At 50.8% G+C, this 17,043-nt stretch overlaps 1 long non-coding RNA gene across 1 annotated transcript in view; it reads left to right on the top strand.

The window, feature by feature from the left end:
• The first annotated feature begins 6,065 nt into the window (after positions 1-6,065).
• The window catches only part of LOC130684019 (uncharacterized), a 44,020-nt gene continuing 33,042 nt past the window's right edge, over positions 6,066-17,043 (top strand). The window contains exons 1-2 of the long non-coding RNA XR_008998111.1: positions 6,066-6,822; positions 9,236-9,347. This is a non-coding gene — a long non-coding RNA (uncharacterized LOC130684019). The remainder of the gene's footprint in view (positions 6,823-9,235; positions 9,348-17,043) is intronic.

The raw sequence follows: 17,043 nt of genomic DNA, 5'->3' as shown, positions 1-17,043 counted from the left end.
TCTGTCAGTGCTCTTGTTTTCCTGGGCCACCATGTTCAGTTAACCGCTGTCAAAGGTGTTCTGATTGCCTGTGCGTACCTCCTGTGCTTCAGGGCAGATGCACCTTGCCTTGGGGGTCAAGTCCTGCTGTTTGGCCTCTGCTGCTCTGGAATCCTGCCACGACCACTGAATCGGAGAGCGCGTCGCACTGGTAGCCCACGCGCCCCTGCTCCTGCCTGCGGAGGAGCGACCCCAAAGCTTTCCAAGGGTGTGGGGGCTCCTCTGAACTGATGTGTTCCCCAGGGCCTTCGTGGAAGGTGTGTCTTCTGGGCCTTCTTTAAGTGTGTCCATAGTTGGGGGATAGAGGTGCCAGTCACATAATAAACCCAGCCCAACGTTGCCGTTTCCCTGTGCCTTTGGGTTCCCTTCACCATGCCAGGGTTGCTGGCATCCCAGCCTTGTTAAATGGAGGCCATCTTGAGTTTAAGTTTCAGTCAAACAATCAAGTAGGTTAAAGCTACCCCCAGCTGCTTAAGTGAGTCCCTTAAATCTGTACTTGATGGTTACTTTACCATCATCAGTGAGTTTGGCCTGACATTTCACTGTCCTTGGTCTGACACCTGTGGATAAAATGAGAGTTCCTGTGCCCAGGATTCTCACCTGGCCCTGGTTGACTAGCTCACTGCACACTTGTGGGCAGTACATGGCTGTTGGCTCTATATAAAGAGCTCCGCCCAGTGCTCTGGGCACGACACGGTGGCAGGGCTGCACGGCTGCAGGAGAGCAGAGCAGAGGCTGGAGTGGTGGCAGCGCCGGGGACAGAGGCCCAGAGGACGGCTGTGTGGACAGAGAGGCCCAGAGGACGGCTGTGTGAACAGAGGTGCCCAGAGGCAGACACTGGCCTGCTGCATGCAGACTTGCTCTGAGTGAATGGGATTATAGTGGCTGACCTGCCACCTGGAAATAAAGTTGGGTATAACCCTTTCACCCCAAGAACGTTTTGCTGTCAATTACTTTGGTCACACTGAATCCGTAGTGAACTTGCCTGGGGCTGAAACCCATTGGCAGGACACACCCTTAGAATCCATGTCAGCATATGTTCCCCGTATGTCTGCTGGTCTGCTGAAAAAGTCTTGCTTGCTTTCTGGGTGTTATAAGCTGTTCTTCCTGGGGCATCGTGTATATGATTGGACTCTTGTTATGGTCTGGTGGCAACAGAGGGTGGTGGTGCTGAGTGAGTACCCCCTTTCAGGGCATCTACCCTCAGCAAAGTTAGCATTTTCAAGTAAAGGAAGATCAACTTTTAAGATACCTTGAGGCAAACTACTACCTGGGTAGAGAGGCTCGGAATGATCTGGGGGCCTAAGATGGTCCATTCCATCTGGGTCCAGCCAGATGTCCCCACTCCAAGTTTCGTGGTCTTATCCTTTCCCAACTCATGCCCTGACCTTCCCTTGAGATTCTGGTGAGACTCTGAATTCAACTGTTGTTCATAACCAATGCAACCAATTTTTCTGTTTGATTTTTAGAAATACCAGCCTTGTGACTATAAGAAAAAAAGAGCTAAAGCTTTTAGGGCTGTCACGAGTTCTCTGGTTCTCGCCGTGACTTGGGCTTTCTGTCTGTAAGCGTTCTAGTGCACCTAGCAGACTCCGTCCCACACCACTCGCTGCAGTCCTATCGCTACTGTAAGAAAATGAGTGTGGCAGCCACTGGGGCTCCAAGGCCCTTGCTTCGGTCAGTGCTTTGGTCACTGTCAACCAAGGGTGATTCCTGATTTCTTGGGCCAGTGCTGGGTGACTAGCATCCAGTTTCCCACGGGTGTTGATCTCAACATCACTCATGTTTAAGAGCACAACAAATCAATTCCAAAGTCCCATCTTTGCAAGTCTGTCTCCTGAGATTACTCCTGGTAGCAATTCTGTATTAGGGTTCAGTCCACTAGGCAGTAACCACACAATGATTTGGGCAAGATGCGAAGAATTACTACTGGCTGTTTCCAGGCACTTACACTATGTGGAAATAGAAGAGGATTCTGAGGAATACCCAGGGACAGTGGCCAAGGAAGGAACAAATCTGGAAGGGAGGGAGCCCTCCGGAAGGGCGAGGGTGGGGGCCTTGCTGGAGATGGTGTCATTTTAGCTCAGCAGCGGCAGAGAAATCCATTGGGTTGATCTGGACCAGAGATGGTCTGTGTTTATTGGGCCAAGACTGGTGGGTGAGAGCTGCGAGTTAGCAGAAGGCAGGATCCCCCCTCCAAACAGGTCCCACCCTCTCTCCCCCTCACACATACTGTAGGATGTGCTCACAGTTCCCCTGGAAGCTGCCTGTGGGGAGGGAGGTGCTGCCAGACTTTCTGAGAAGCCTGCCGGGACGTGGCTGGACTTGCTGGTGAGCTGCTGAGAAGCCCTCCCTGGGGTGCTGATGAACTCTCCAGAAGCTGCTTTCAGGGGTGCCACCGAGTACTCCACCAGGAGGCCATCTCGGGTGCCCTGACACTCCCTGGTTGGTGGGGCTCACTGAGGGCGCAGGGCTCCAGGTGAGCGTCTTGAGGGCAGGGGGGAGGGAGAGCGCATCGGAGCTGGGAGAGAAGCTCCCTTGGTGCCCCTCCAGCTCCCTGCCAACGGAGCCTGGTGCCACATGGGCTGCCAAGGAGGAGGGACGCCGTATCAGAAGCAAGACTGAGCAGGGGAGGTAGAGCGAAGAGGCCGGACATTTACAACTGGTACAGCCAAACACACTCTCTGGAGTTGACAGAACCTGGATGGCAAAGCTCTACAAGAACAGTAGGAGAGAAGAAATACTGGCCTGTCTCCCTTAGGGATAGATGGAAAATCCTGAAGAAAACTTAGAAAACTGGGTTTAGCCATATATAAATGCATTAAGTCCGCCTTGGGTTGATATCAGCTGGCTCGCTACCAGATGATTTCTGTTATGTCATTGTGGTAGCCAGAGGTGCAGCTCTCCCAGAATGTCTGGGCTGTAACCCCTGGACCTGGGACTACTTTCCCTTGCCTGGGGTTTAGTTAACGATCCTGAGATGGGTAGATGATGCCGAATTATCTCCTTACAAGGGAGGCAAGAGTGGTGGAGTCAAGGAGATGTGATGACGGAAGCAGAAGGTGGGGTGAAGCTGCCGTGAACCAGAGAACACAGGCGGCCTCTCAGCGCTGGGAAGTCCAGACCAGAGTCCTCCTGCAGAGCCGCAGAGGGAGCACAGCTGTGCGGAGGCCCGCACCTTGCCTGGAAGAGCCGTTCTGGATTTCCGACCTCCAGAACTGTAAGAAAACTCAGTGGTGGTGTAAGCCACTAAGCGTGTGATAATTCGTTACAGTAGCAACAGGAAAGCTATAAGCAGTGGCCATATAGCTGCAGTTTAGAAAAATAGGTCAGTGGCTCAAAATTGATTCATTGAAATGTGATGAAAATAGCCTACGTAGAGGATGTGGAGAAGAGATGTTGGTGGGAATGTAACTTGGTGCAGCCACTGTGGAAAGCAGTATGGAGGTTCCTCAAAGAACTAAAAATAGAAATACCATATGACCCAGTAACTCACTTCTAGGAATTTACCTGAAGAAAATTAAATCCCTCATCTGAAAAGACATATGCACCCCTATGCTTACTGCTGCATTGTTTACGATAGCCAAGATATGGAAGCAACCAAAGTGTCCGTCACTAGATGAATGGATAAAGAAGATGTGGTACATATACACAATGGAATATTATTCAGCCACAAAAAAAGAAATCCTGCCATTTGCAACAACATGGATAGGCCTAGAGGATATTGTGCTCAGTGAAATAAGCCAGGTGGGGAAAGACAAATACCATGTGATCTCACTTACGTGTGGAATCTAAAAACAAAACAAAATAGCAGTAGACTCAGAGACACTGAGAAGGGACTGTGGTTACCAGGGGGGACAGGTTGGGCTGGGTGAAATAGATGAAGGAGATTAAGAGGCACAAAATCTCAATCATAATATAAATTAGTCATGGGGATGAAAGTACAGCATAGAGAATATAGCCAATGATTTTCAACATCTTTCAATGTTCACAGTAACTACAATAGTTGGGGTGAGCATTTAATAATGTAGATAATTGTCAAATCACTATGTTGTATACTTGAAACCAATATAATGCTACGTATTAACTATATTTCAATAAGAACAAACCCTGTGTAGCTCAGAAATGTCCCAATAGAGTGAAGAGGACTTGAGGGTGAGTATTAAATATAAACGTGTGTGTTGGTGGTGTACCTGTGGTTATGGCGATAATGCACAAGCAGCCAAAAATACAAAGAACAAAGATGCGCCATCTTTAAAAATGGATGTTACTGTGTCAGGCCTCCACTTGTCCCTTATCCCTGGTGTGTTGTCTGTTATGAAATGTCACATATTTGCACAAAGTCATTTTCCAACAATGAAGAAGAATCTAGTTAACCAGTGAAATCATTTTGGAAAAACATCATGTTTTCCAGTATGAGGTTCCTTGCTTTCCCTGAAAGTGATCATTTTTACTGTTAAAGGCAAAGAAGAATGCAAAACATGAGAGGCATTACTCAAGGCGACCCCTCGTGATGAGGAAGCATGAGTAACTATTGCTGAGAAGCCGAAGCCGCCCACGGAGCTGCCGGCAGCTCTGAAGTGTGGCAGAGGCCCAAAGGAGTCACCACAGCTTCTTTATCAGATGCGTTTATAGTTGATACATGAAGGGATGTGGAAGAACCACCACCCCAAGGACATGTTGCCAAATAGTTTGAGTTCGAGTTGCATTTAACCTCGATGTGCAGACTGAATTGGCAGAGATGTACTGAGGAGGGCAACTGAAACCTTGTCATGTCTGTCCTGGGAACCCACGCCACAGGAGCACATGAGATGTCAGGGGGCCTGAAAAGTGTGCTGGTACCCGTGTAGGTGGGGGTCCACATCCCTGGAGGCCTGCTGCCTCTGGAGTGCACAGGTGCCCCGATCCAGTGGGTGTTGGTGGAAACTGTGAGCCACGTAGTCCTGTGCTGTTCCTGTTTCTTGTGTGCACGTGAGGGACTGTAATTGTGTCCCAGCACGGGTTTCGGGCAAACTGCTCGTGGACACAAGTATGTCTGTTCGTGAGTCTGATGACGCAGCCAGGTCTGTCCCAAGGGACTGTTCTGGGCCGTGTTGCATGGATGGATTCAATGCCTTGAGTGGCAGGAACCTTCTGTTTCCAGGCTTGAAGACCGCAGTGGTTGGTGTTGAATAACAGGACTTCTTACAAAGGCTCTTTCCAGCCCACTGCCTTTAGTCAGAGAAATTGATGTCACTGGTATATCTTAAAGTTGCATCCAAATGCTGCTGACAACACGAAGAACTCTCTCCTCCCTGAGCCAGATGCTGCAGAGTGGATGAGGGGCGTCTGCTGGCATCTGTCCACCTGCCGCTTCCCGCCTGCAGGCTGTGAGCGTGATCAGCGTGCTGGTGGCGCCGGCGATCCGCAGGGGGGCCCTGCAGCTCTGCGCCCTCGTTCGATCCAAGTACTTGGACCTGACTCACACATGACTGTCATTTATGAAAACTATAACCGTAGGCTATAATTTTCTGATCTAGTTAAAAAAAAAAAAATATTAAGCAAAGAAACTTCCTGGAATTGGAACCTGCCCTTTGGCTAGATGTGGCACTACTGAGCCAGAAATGGATGCTCTGGTGAAGGCTGCCAGCATCTCATCAGACTGACAGGAAGGTGGGGTGATTAACAGGAATTAAAAACAGTTATTTATACAAGTGATCATTACAAGTAGTTACCTAACCAGAGGGCTGTGTTTGTACATAACGAACACCGAGGAACTCGCCCTGAGTCAGTGGTTCTTTTTTCTGGCTGCAGGTCGAGGCCTGTCGAGGCTAGCGGGGGCCGCTGTGTTAAGTTTCCTGTTGCGGTGATAACAGATGAGCACGAGCAACACAGACTTCATCCGCCCACGGGTCCACGGGTCAGAGGTCTGACGTGGGTCTCGCTGGGCCAACAGCAAGGTGTGCCCCCCCTGGAGGCCCCCAGGAGCAGTCCGTGTCCTGGCCTTGTCCAGCTTCTGGAAGCACCGCGTTCCGTGGCTTATGGCCCCTTCCTCCATCTGCAGGGCCGGCAGTGGTGGTGGAGTCCTCGCGGCATGTCTTTTTGACCCCATCTGCCCCCTCGTCCACTCTGGAGACCTGTGATCACACCGGGCCTCCCTGGGTAACCCAGGGTGAGCTCAGCTGATCAGCCAGTTCCCATCTGCAGCCCTAACCCCGCTTTGCCATGTAATTTAACATCCTCAGGTTCTGGGAATTACAATGTGGACACCTTTGGGGGCCTCTTACTCTTCTGGCCATGACAATGAAATCAGAATTTCTGGGGTGGAGCTGGAGCTTCAGTAGTTTATAAACTTCCCAGGGGATTCTGACACGAGGCCCTCAGCTGGGATTGGTTATGGGGATCCCTGCAGGGCTTTAAGTGAAGAAGCGAGGCAACGTGCCTTATAATTAGAGAGACCACCCGAGCCCGGGGCCAGGGCGAGCTGGTGGGGCTCTGGTGAGAGGACCAGAGACAGCTGTGAGAGTCAAGGGGCAGCCGCCGAGCTGAGAGCGGCGGCTCTGAGCCTAAGCGTTCCGTGAGCGCACGTGGGTGGTGCAGGAATGGGAGGACTCCCAGGCGGGCCTGGGCCTGGCAGTGCCAAGGCAAAAGGCAAGGCACCCGTGGGACGGAACCCAGGAGGAGGAGCCAGCTGGGGAAACGTTTGAGCCGTTGGAGGGACGCCCAGGGCAGTGCGACAAAGACAGGCCCAGAGGTGTAGCCACAATCCGCCAGTGACGAGGGTGGTCAGAGCCAGGGAGACAGGTGAGCAGAGACCAGCTGTAACAGGCAGGCAAGGGAGGGCAGCTGGGGAGGGGGCCGGAGAAGCCGGCCTGGGAAGCCCCCGGGGACCCCAGCCTCCCTTACTTGGGCGGTGGTAGGCCGTGTTTTGCCGCAGGGCTCACAGCTGAGTGGGAAATAAGGACGTGGAGATACCGAGGGCAGTGCCACTGTTGGGCAGCTCGGCTGCGAGGAGGGGGAGAGATGCTGGTGACCAGAGAGACACGCAGGGTCAAGAAGCCTGCCTGCCTTTTTTTCAGGTTAACAGAATGAATGGCTTATGTTCACGTGAGAGGAAGAGACTGAATATGTGGTGTGGCAAAGTTGGGGTTCCTATGGGCAGGATCCTCACTGAACTTAAACCACCTGATGATGTAACTGGCCTGTTAGGCTACCGCTTCCACACCTTTAGGCAATAAGCCATTATTGTGCTACATAGAGAGCTCGGCCCAGCGCTCCGGGCAGAGGCAGAGACGCTAGTGCTCGACCTACCACGGGGAGAACAAGCCGGGTACTAAACCCTTTCACCCCAAAGAACATTTTGCTGTTAGTTTCTTTGGTCACACTGAATCCGTAGCGAACTTGCCTGGGGCCGAAACCCATTGGCAAGACATATGGTCAAGAGGGGTGAAATCTTGGCCAGCAGGAGCGGATGGGGCCCGGGACCAGCAGAGGCACGCGGAGCTCTGACCTCAGGTGAAGGACCTACATTTCCTAGGAGTGCAGAGAAGGGCCTCAAGCCGAGTATGGATCAGCTAGGGTTACCAGACTTAGCAAATGAGAATGTAAGACACCCAGTAAAATTTGAAAACTAGCTCTCACTGCTGATTTATTTTGGTAAATTATTTTAAAAAGTGCTAAAGGTACCACATTCAGGGCATCCTGGGACAGTCGATACAGGACACAAGACCAAACCATTAAATAGAGGGCATGTCCTGCAAACCCAGGGTAGAGTGGCAGCCCTGGGTACAGAGTCGGTCTGGGAGAGGTGGGTCCCTGTGGACATTTTCAGAGCTGCTGTAAGGGACTGGGCACTGGCAGGTTGGGACGGTGGTCACAGAGCCAGCCTGCCCAGGGCTGGAGTCAAGGCAGTCGGCAGGCTGTGAGGTGACAGGCGTGGGAGGAGAGGAGGTGTGGTCAGAGAGCAGACCGCTGAAGGCTGGGACTGGAGGGGGAGCGGCTGCCGGCCGATACACAGTCCTGGTGAGGCTGCTGGGAAGGGCGGGGAGTGGGGCAGTGCGGCCGCGCTTCTGTGGGCAGAGCCCCAGGTTCCTGAAACACAGCAGCCTTAGGGGAACTGATGTCATCCTCCCTCTGGACGAGCTTCCCGGAGGCCGCAGCCTCCTGCATGGTCCTGTCCTCGGGGCTAGCTCCTTAGGGTTAAGAAGCCTTGTAATTAAGTTCTAGTCAGATACAGATTTATATTGTAAGGGTCAAATAACCCTCCAGTGTTGTTAGAAGAGAGCCCTCTCTAGCAATCTGCCCCCTCCTCGCCCCCTAGAGGTAGCACTTTAACAATTTGCCCATATCTTTGGCAATTTCTTTCATATTGCTGAGTGACACCCTTCTAGTAAAACGAAGTTTCTGGTGCAGCGCTGCTCAGTGACCTGGGGAGGGAGATGCTTCTCTCTCTCCTGGCCTCCTCCAAGCCCCCCTCCTCCTCCTTCCTGGCCATGGACACTCCCCTATTCATCTGTCTTCCAAGTCTAGTTAGATCATAATTTTAGTTAAAACAAAAATCAGAGCTTATTTTATTGTAATTATATAAATACTACATTTATATAACATCTTTATAAAATTTAAAAATGGAGTTTAAAAACAAAATTATGTATGTAAATGTTATTTAAAATGTTTATGGTACCAGCCATGTGGTACCGAATCAGTTTTTCTTTACACACCTGCTCTGTCCCCTTCCCATCCTGAAACAGAAGTCTTGAAAGTCCGCTAAGCTTTCTGTGTTCCTATTAACTCAGCCTCAGCCTTTGCCAGGTGTGCACCTTAGCTCTCCGTAGGCTCAGCGGCCCCTGGGGACCCCTCCCCGCTGCCCTCAGGGCTGCTCGGCCTGTCATCAGGGTTGAGGTGGGGCATCATCCGCAGAGGAGGGGGTGCGGGCCGCCAAGGGCGGAGGCCCGTCCCTGCAGAGTGCCCTGGGCCACCTGCTCCAGCCGGGCAGTAAGCAGGCCAGGGTTCTGAGATGCTTAATGAAGGGGTCAGACTGCAAGGTTGGGCGAGGGAGGGTTTATGGACTTCATGCTATAGTTTTTTGACCTGCAATTTGAGAACCTTCTCCTGTGACGCAAGATCTAACATCCTTCAAGCACCTGGGCAGGATCGTGTCGTCTGCAAATAGAGAAGTTTTACTTCTTCCCAATCCGGTCGCCTTGTGGTTCTTTTTCAGCCTAAGTGCCCTGGCGCGAGCCTCCAGTACAGTGTTGGACAGAAGTGAAGAAAGAGGACACCCTTGTCTTTTGTTCCTGATTTAGAGCAAAGCCTCCGGTGTGCGTCATTACGTATGTATGATGTTTGCTATAGATTTTGTTGACGGTCTTTATCAGGTGAGAAAGTTCCTACTATTCCTAATTTGCTGAACTAAAAAATATCATTTAAAGGGTGTTGGAATTTGTCAGATGCATTTTCTGCATCTGTCTGGATGATCATGTGGTTTTAATCCATGGTTCTAGTAATATGGTAGATCACATTGATTTTGCACGTAAAAGCAGCATTAACGGGTGAATCCCGCTGGTGTGGTGTGTGGGTCTCTTTGATGCTGCTGCTTTTGGTTTGCTGGCCTTCAGTTGAGGTGTTTTGCATGTGTGTTCGCAAGGGAAACAGGTCTGTAGTTTCCTCATGGTGTCTTTGTCTGGTGTTGGTATCAGGGTAACTGGCCTCAGAATGGGTTGGGAAGTGTTCCCATGGTATAAGTAAGTCCCATAAAGTATTTGGGACATATTTAAACTAAAGAAAATGTGTTCTTTCTCTAAAACTCACAGTTACCATGCTGTCTTGTATTTTATCTGGCAACTGTGCGTGAACTAAGTGGCCATGGCGGCAGATGTGGATGCGGCACAGGCCCAGGGTCAGGTGCTCCTACCTGCCCGCCCAGGCTCCTCTGACTGGTGCTGACAAACATCCAGCCTGCCCGTACGAGACCAGTGCGGTGGCCTCGGCTGCAGAGGCTCCTCGCCAAGGCCCACCCTGCCAGGACGGCCCACATCTGTGACCGTCTGTGGAGGGGCATAAAGGCCATCATCTTGGTCTAACAGGAGACAAATGTCAAGGGCCAGTCTAGCTCCAGGGCTCACCCTGAGGTCTGCCAAGCTGCGGCTGGTCCTGTATGGCAGGTCCACTTCTCCTGCCGCTGTCCCCACCCTTCCAGAGGGGTTGGCCCCAAGGGCCCTCCTTCCTATGCGTTCTGCACACTGAACTTGGTCTCAGAACCCGCTTCCTGCGGAGCCCAGCCTGAAGTAGCCAAGGGGACCTGCAGAGTGAGTGCTTCCTTAAATTTTGTGCCCTCGGTGCCTCCTCCACTGACCCTAATTCTGGCCTTGAACTCGAGGTCTGTTTTGCCTTGGTTCAGAGCAGGCTGACCTTGACCCCTCACTACTTGACTGGAGAGACCTCAGATTAGCTTGGTTTCTTTTAATCTGCAAGATGGAGAAAAGAATAGTCCCCGCCTGATAGGGCTGTAAAGACACGGGTGGAGAGTGTGTGTCAGGGGCTTTAAGGGTGCTTGCCCCATGAATTCTGGCTCTCCTGCTTCTCCTGGCTTCCTGGCCACACCGACGTCTCTAAATGTGGGTGGTGCTGTGGCATCGTGGTTAGAGCTTGAGGCTTTGGTGCCAGTGGGGCCTGACTGTGTCTCCAACCCACCCCAGCTGAGGGGCCTCAGGGGTGCTGTGTAACATTCTGAGCTTCTATTTCCCCATCTACGAAGTGGGCGACCAGTGTGAGGTGCATACTGGGGTACTGTGAGACATAAATGACACAGTGCACATCAAACGCTTAGCAAGCTGCATGGCCCACACGTCGCTGCGCCCAGCACGCCTGTGCTGGTAGGCGAGTCATGAAACATGCAGTCACAGGCGTTCACTCCCATCGACTGTGGGATGCATCTCGGCCTCAGAGACAGTAAGCTGTGAACAGCTGTGTCCCCTGGAACTGAAGGGACACCATGTTCTCATTACTCAGTTGCCTTTTCCACACCGTAGATGGCCTGGACCACCCCAGGCTTCTCCTATGTGACTCACTCTCATGTAGCCTTTTAAAAAATCAGGAGAGAAGCGTCATGTGATCCTGAAGTGCCTCACCTTCGGCGGGTGGGGCTCAGGGGCAATATAGACCTGACAGGAGCAGGGTCTCTTGGATTTAAGCTGTTCTGTCGATAGCTTCCAACAGAAAACTATTGCAAAACTATTCAGATAGTTTTAGATTTCAGACCAGAAACCTTGAGTTCCACTGTGTTCCTGGCATTTGAATTCTGTGGATTCTGTGCTTCTGACGGGAGCCTCCCAGCTCCCAGATTCTGACCCGTGTGAGGTTCCTCCTCCTGCCGCAGGAAGGGGTGGAGCGGCAGCACTGTTTCTGGATGGATGAAGCATGAGCTCTCACCCTGCGGCCCCTTTCCAGCCTCTGCCCTCCAGGGAGGGTCCCCCAGCCTAGCTCCCTGAGCCACCCGTGTGAGGGCCGGGTTCCAGACGAGGCTCCACGCCTCGGCCGTGGAGGGCAGCTCTGTGAGACGGACTGGCTTCGGCCCTCCTGGCTGCGGTGGACTTGAGCCCAGTGTGGCTTTCCCCACGGATGCCGAGGCTTATGTGGTGGAGCAGGACTAAGCCCAGGGCCCCCTGCTCTACCCGGCTGCTCACCCCTGAACACAGTGCCTTTCAGGCAGGGAGGAGGCTGTCCTCTGGGACACAGGTTGGAATAGTGACAGGCGTTTCCCAGGGAGCCCGGTGCCCTTTGATTTGAAGGAGCGTCCCACCCTGTCTGCCGTGTCCCTGGCCCCTCCCCCAGGCCTGGCTTATGGTGGGTGCTTCGTAGAGCTCGTTGAATGAGTGAATGAGTGAATGATTGAATGATGTGTTTCAACAAAAATGAATTCTTTTTGTGGATTGAAGTAGCCTCCACAGAGCCCCTTGCTGAGACCCAGTCATATAGGCCTCCTGGTCCGGGGCAACTGTGGACAAGTGGTTCCCTGAGATTCCTTTTCTCCCAGGGGTGTCTGGCTTCACAATCAGCGGCCCAGGGGATGGGGTTTGCAAAATGTGTATTTATGGCTTAGAAGTCCAAATGGGATATGCATCCTGCTTCAGGACCATCAGCTGAGCTGTGGGGAGCTGAGATTCCAGGGTGGCTCTGGAGCACCCGAAGGGCCCAGGACCCTGGGACCCTGAGAGCTCACCTTTCATGGCTTGTAGCACATACAATTCTAGGTGTGTGAGATAGAACCTTTATTAATATGCAAGTAACGGCATTGGGCCTGGGGGCAGACCTTGGGAAGCTTTGTAGATGAGCATTGGCAAGTCCAGTGCGCTCCCGCCTTCCTGATCCGCTGCTGTGGCGACGTGGGCCCCAGCCCATGCCTGCTCTGGGCAGGGGGTCAGAGGCACTGCCAAGGGAAAGAACCTGCTGAGCAGGACTTGGGCGGGGGACCCCTCTATCCCTTGCACCACCCTTTGTCCCTACTTCTCCCATCCTGCCCTCCTGGTGTCCACCTCTGGGTGCTCCCCTGCAGCTGGGACAGCATGCCCTGCCCCCTGTCTGCTGTGCCCTGCTCCGTCCTCCACCCGCAGCCGGGAGGAGCTTTTCCTGACTGTGGTTCCACCTCCCATCTGCCTATGGAGACGCCTCAGGAGGTCCCTGCTGCCCTCGCCACCCTCTCTGACCTCCTCGGAGATTTGGGCCCCTCAACGGCCCCACTGCTGCTCCCGCTCCGCCGGGCACACGGGGCCACTTAGCCGTCTCCCCCTGCCCCCAGCGCTCACCCTACCCTCCTCCCCACAGGTTGTGCCAGGAGCCCTCTCAGGGCTGCCCCCACCCTGTCTCAGACCACTTCTCTTCCCTCCAGGCTGGGTGGTGCCCCTGTGCTCCCAAGACCTGCGACCCCACCCCCAGGCATTTGTTGTGAAGATCTGAGTACAAGTTCAGGGTCCTCATGCCTCGAGGGCTTGGAAGAGGTGCTCAGAGAACATGAGCAGGTCAATGGCCAGGGTGAGGTGTGCTCAGGGGGCCGGCCTCGTGGATTCCCCTAGCTGGGCTCTGCCTGGCAGGAGCTTTAAAGCCTTTATTTCTTCTCCAAAGTCCCTAAGACCAGACCATGTTTACCCTTATGAATTAAAGCTTTAAAAGGCTGAGGACTTACTAATGTATGGAAATGGGACATTTCTAAAAGAAGTTCTTAATTTACTGTTCAGGATTGATGGTAATGAGATGGCAGATCCCTCATCAAGTTCTTGAGGATGAGTTCAATTTCAGAAGTGTTGCTTCTACTCAGGAAGAGCTTGTGACCTACAGACACTGACGACTTGGTTTCTGTAGGGTTTCCATACTAAATACAGGGCGCCTATTGAAATGTAAATTTCAGAGAAATGCTGAATAACTTTTAGTGTAATTATATTCCATGTAATATTTAAATTTACTTGTCATCCTATATTTTTATTTGCCAAGTCTGGCAATTTTATTTGGAATCAATTTGGGAATAAGATGAAAGTTTTTATCAATATGTAATTCTGTCAGTAGGAAATCTGACATAAATAGGGATGGAATGTTTTGAAAAGACAAAGTAATCAGAAAGATACTGTGTTTCATTCATAAACCTAAATTAAACTTTTCTCAATTAGCTTTACAAAAAAAAAAATCTAAGAAATATCAGTGATTTCCCAGGTGCCTACCATCCATGCGTCTGATGACGGTAACCAAGGTAAAAGCCTGAAAAAAACATGATGTTTAGCAAAATATTTTCTGAAAGTCTGATTTATTGTATTTTTATACATTTTTACTTTTTCTGCTTTCCTTCCTGATGTTCCAAGATCTTTTCTCATTTCCTTTCCACTTTAAGAGCTTCCTTTAGCTATTCTTTAGGACAGGTCTGCTGGTGACAAATTCTCTCAGCTTTCCTTCCACTGAGAGTTTGATTTGCCCTTCATTTTTGAAGGGCATTTTCACTGATAGTTCTTTTCTTTCAGCCTTTGTTAAATATTACTCCACTTCCTCTGGCCTCCATGGTTTCTGATGAGAAATCACGTCATTCAAACTGATGTACGTGAGGTGTTGTTCCCCTCTTGCTGCTCTCCAGATCTGCTCTTTGTCCTTAGTTCTCAGGAGTTTCATCATGATGTGGATTCTTTGGATTTATCCTGTTTGTTGTTTGCTTAGCTTCTTGAATCTGTAGGTTTGTGGGGCTTTTTTTTTTTTGTGCCAAATTTGGGGAAATTTCAGCCATTGTCCCTTTGAATACTCTGTCATTCTTTCCCTCTTTCCAGGACTCTGATGACATGAATGTCGCATCTTTCATTACAGTCCCACAGGTTCCTGAGGCGCTGTTATATTTTTCTTAGTCTGTTTTTTCTCGGTGTTCAGACTGGTAATCTATTGTTTTCTCTTCCACATTACCAGTTATTTCCTCTGTCTTCTCTTTTCTGCTGTGGGCTGTTCAGTGAGCTTAAAAAACTTTGCTTTTTATTTTTTCAGTTCTAAAATTTCTATTAGTTTCTGCTACATATCTTCTGTTTCTTTGCTGAGGATTCTATTTCTTCATTTATTTCAAGTGTGTTTATAATTCCTTGTTGAAGCATTGTTATGATGGCTGCTTTAAGACCCTTGTCTGATCATTCCATTGTGTGTGGTCTTGGTGTTGGTGTCTGTTGGCCATCTTTTTTCATTCAAGTTGAGATTTTCCTGTTTCTTGGTATGATGAATGATTTTCATTTGTGTCCTGGACATTTTGGGTGTTCAGGATTTAATCTGAATCTATTTTAGCAGGCAACCTTTGACACATCCTTACTAGGAGAAGGGAGTGTTGCCTTATTACTGTCAGGTGTGGTGGAAGCCTGGGTTCCTCTCTTGACCTCTTTGGACACCCTGGGGGATGAAGAGGATGCCTCCCCTGAAACCATAAGGGTGTTGGGTGGCAGAGTAGTCACTTCATTACATTGGCAGTGGTGAAAGTCCTGACCCCATGAGGCTTCCTCTGATACCACTTTTGGGGTGTGTGTGTGTGTGTGTGTGTGTGTGTGTGTGCGCGTGCGTGCACACACACGTGTGCATTGATTTGCTTTAGACTAAGTCTATGTCATAGATCACCAACTGTCTCGGGAAATCCTAAACCCACTGTTGCCTTGTCAGTGATACTTAAAAGTACCTTAGATTTCAAGCATTATATTAATCTTCATGGAAAGTGGGATAAAAACAAAAGCAATGTGATTACAGAGCCAGGATGGACAAGGAGCAGGCGCTGGGGGCTGGCCACGGTCTTTGATCTCTCTAGAGTCTTCCTGTTGCAGGATATGAGTGCACCCACGCTGAGGGGAATTCTCCTTGGACGAAGAAGCTGCCAGGAGAGCTTTGGGGACTCTGGGTCTGGGCAAGCTGGGCCTCTAGTTTTGGGCAGGTCTTTTATGCTTTGGGTCCTGTTTTCCTCATTTTCAAATCAAGGGGAGAGACTGAAGTCTCTGGTGAATGACACTAAACATATTCGGCATTCCCCATTTTTGTCTGTGATGGCAAAAATCAAAATTAGGGAAGGCTCGCGGGAGTGGGGAAATTGAATTTGCTCTGGTGATTAGAGCACGGGGACTTTGTGTGCAAACTTGAATCCAGCTGTCACAAGCAATGGAACAGCACGAGACCTTGGGATCACCACATCACAGGTCATTGCCCATGTCTGGTTTGTCTCTAGAAACAATTATATTTTCCCCCAAAGGCCCTTAAAATCTAAATCAAATTTGCATGTCGTCTAGCTCTGACACTAGCTTGTCATGGGGTGTACTGGGGGCAGAGGCCCTGAGGATGGCTTGCACCTCGTCCTCTGGCTGGGCCCTGGCTTTGTCCAGGGAAGGCTTGGAGGGGATGCAGGGCTCCTGCGGCATTTCGCAGACCCAGAGCCAGCGCTGAGTGTTGAAAGCCTCTGGGAGATCTCTGCACTGTCTTCTAACATCACAAAATTCAGGAAAGAAAGTGCTAGTCATTGAGGGAGCAACAAAATGCGCACTGGTGTTTGAACAGAGGAGGATTTTCAGGTACTTTGGAAGAGGAGTCTTTGAGTCATTTCAGCTAAATTAGAAAGTTTAAAAAAGTTAAAAACAAAAGACACCAATGGGAGGAATGAGTTGATGTGCCCCTGCTGAAAGAGATGGAGACGGCCCGGTCACGTACCATCCCTGGGAGTGAGCCGTCCGAGCGCATGGGCTCCGTGGGTGCGGGGACCGACCCGCCCTTCTGGGCTCCCAGGGCGTGGCTGTGCTGGTGGCCTCGCCAAGCTGGTCTGTTTGGGGTCTGGGTGATCACAGTTCTCCATTTAGTCCAGCAGGTACATTGTATCCTGCACAGAGCTAGGAAAAGAATGGCTTCCAGAGCCCCAGGGATGGGCAGCCCTCAGGGCCTCTGTCCTGTGGTGGAGGAACTCTGCGCAGGCCCAGTGCAGGCTATTACTGCCGGCAGGACAGGGTTGTTTGTCAGTGATCAGCCTCCTAGGGTTTGGGTCAGCTCTGGTGGGCAGAGGTTGGGGGTGGGGGTGGTCCAAGCAGATTTGTGCCCCATGTAGGGAGCCTTTGGAGAATGACAATTTTAGCTCCACCACCCGCTCCATTCACCCAGATCTCAGCCAGGCTTCCAACAAGTTAAACGTGTGTGGCTCTCATTCTGTGTTTTATTGTTCAGATGTTGGTCCTTTAATATGTAATTTGGCCTGAAGTAGGGCTATGAAAATGCATTGTCTTATTTCACCCTTGACATGTTTATTGCACAGAATTGTCAAATCTGTGGGGAAGCCTGTTCAGGCTGCTTCCTTGGGAAGTATTTAAAGGGGGACAGGTCAGCTACCGAATGCAGGGAAGGAGGGAACAAGGAGGGGAAGAGAGAAAGAACGCGAGGGAGGAAAGGAATCTGGGTAAGGAGCCCCAATCACCTGCTTTTCCTTTGTGTCATAATTTTCTAAGTGAGATGCTTTCCCAGTCGTTTTTTTCTCCACTAGTCAGATGTGAACTGAGCCTC

Source organism: Manis pentadactyla, chromosome 6 (assembly GCF_030020395.1).
Source record: "Manis pentadactyla isolate mManPen7 chromosome 6, mManPen7.hap1, whole genome shotgun sequence".
Classification (NCBI taxonomy): Eukaryota; Metazoa; Chordata; class Mammalia; order Pholidota; family Manidae; genus Manis; species Manis pentadactyla.
The sequence above is the reverse complement of the archived record's forward strand: the minus strand, read 5'-3'. Positions and strand labels throughout refer to the sequence as shown.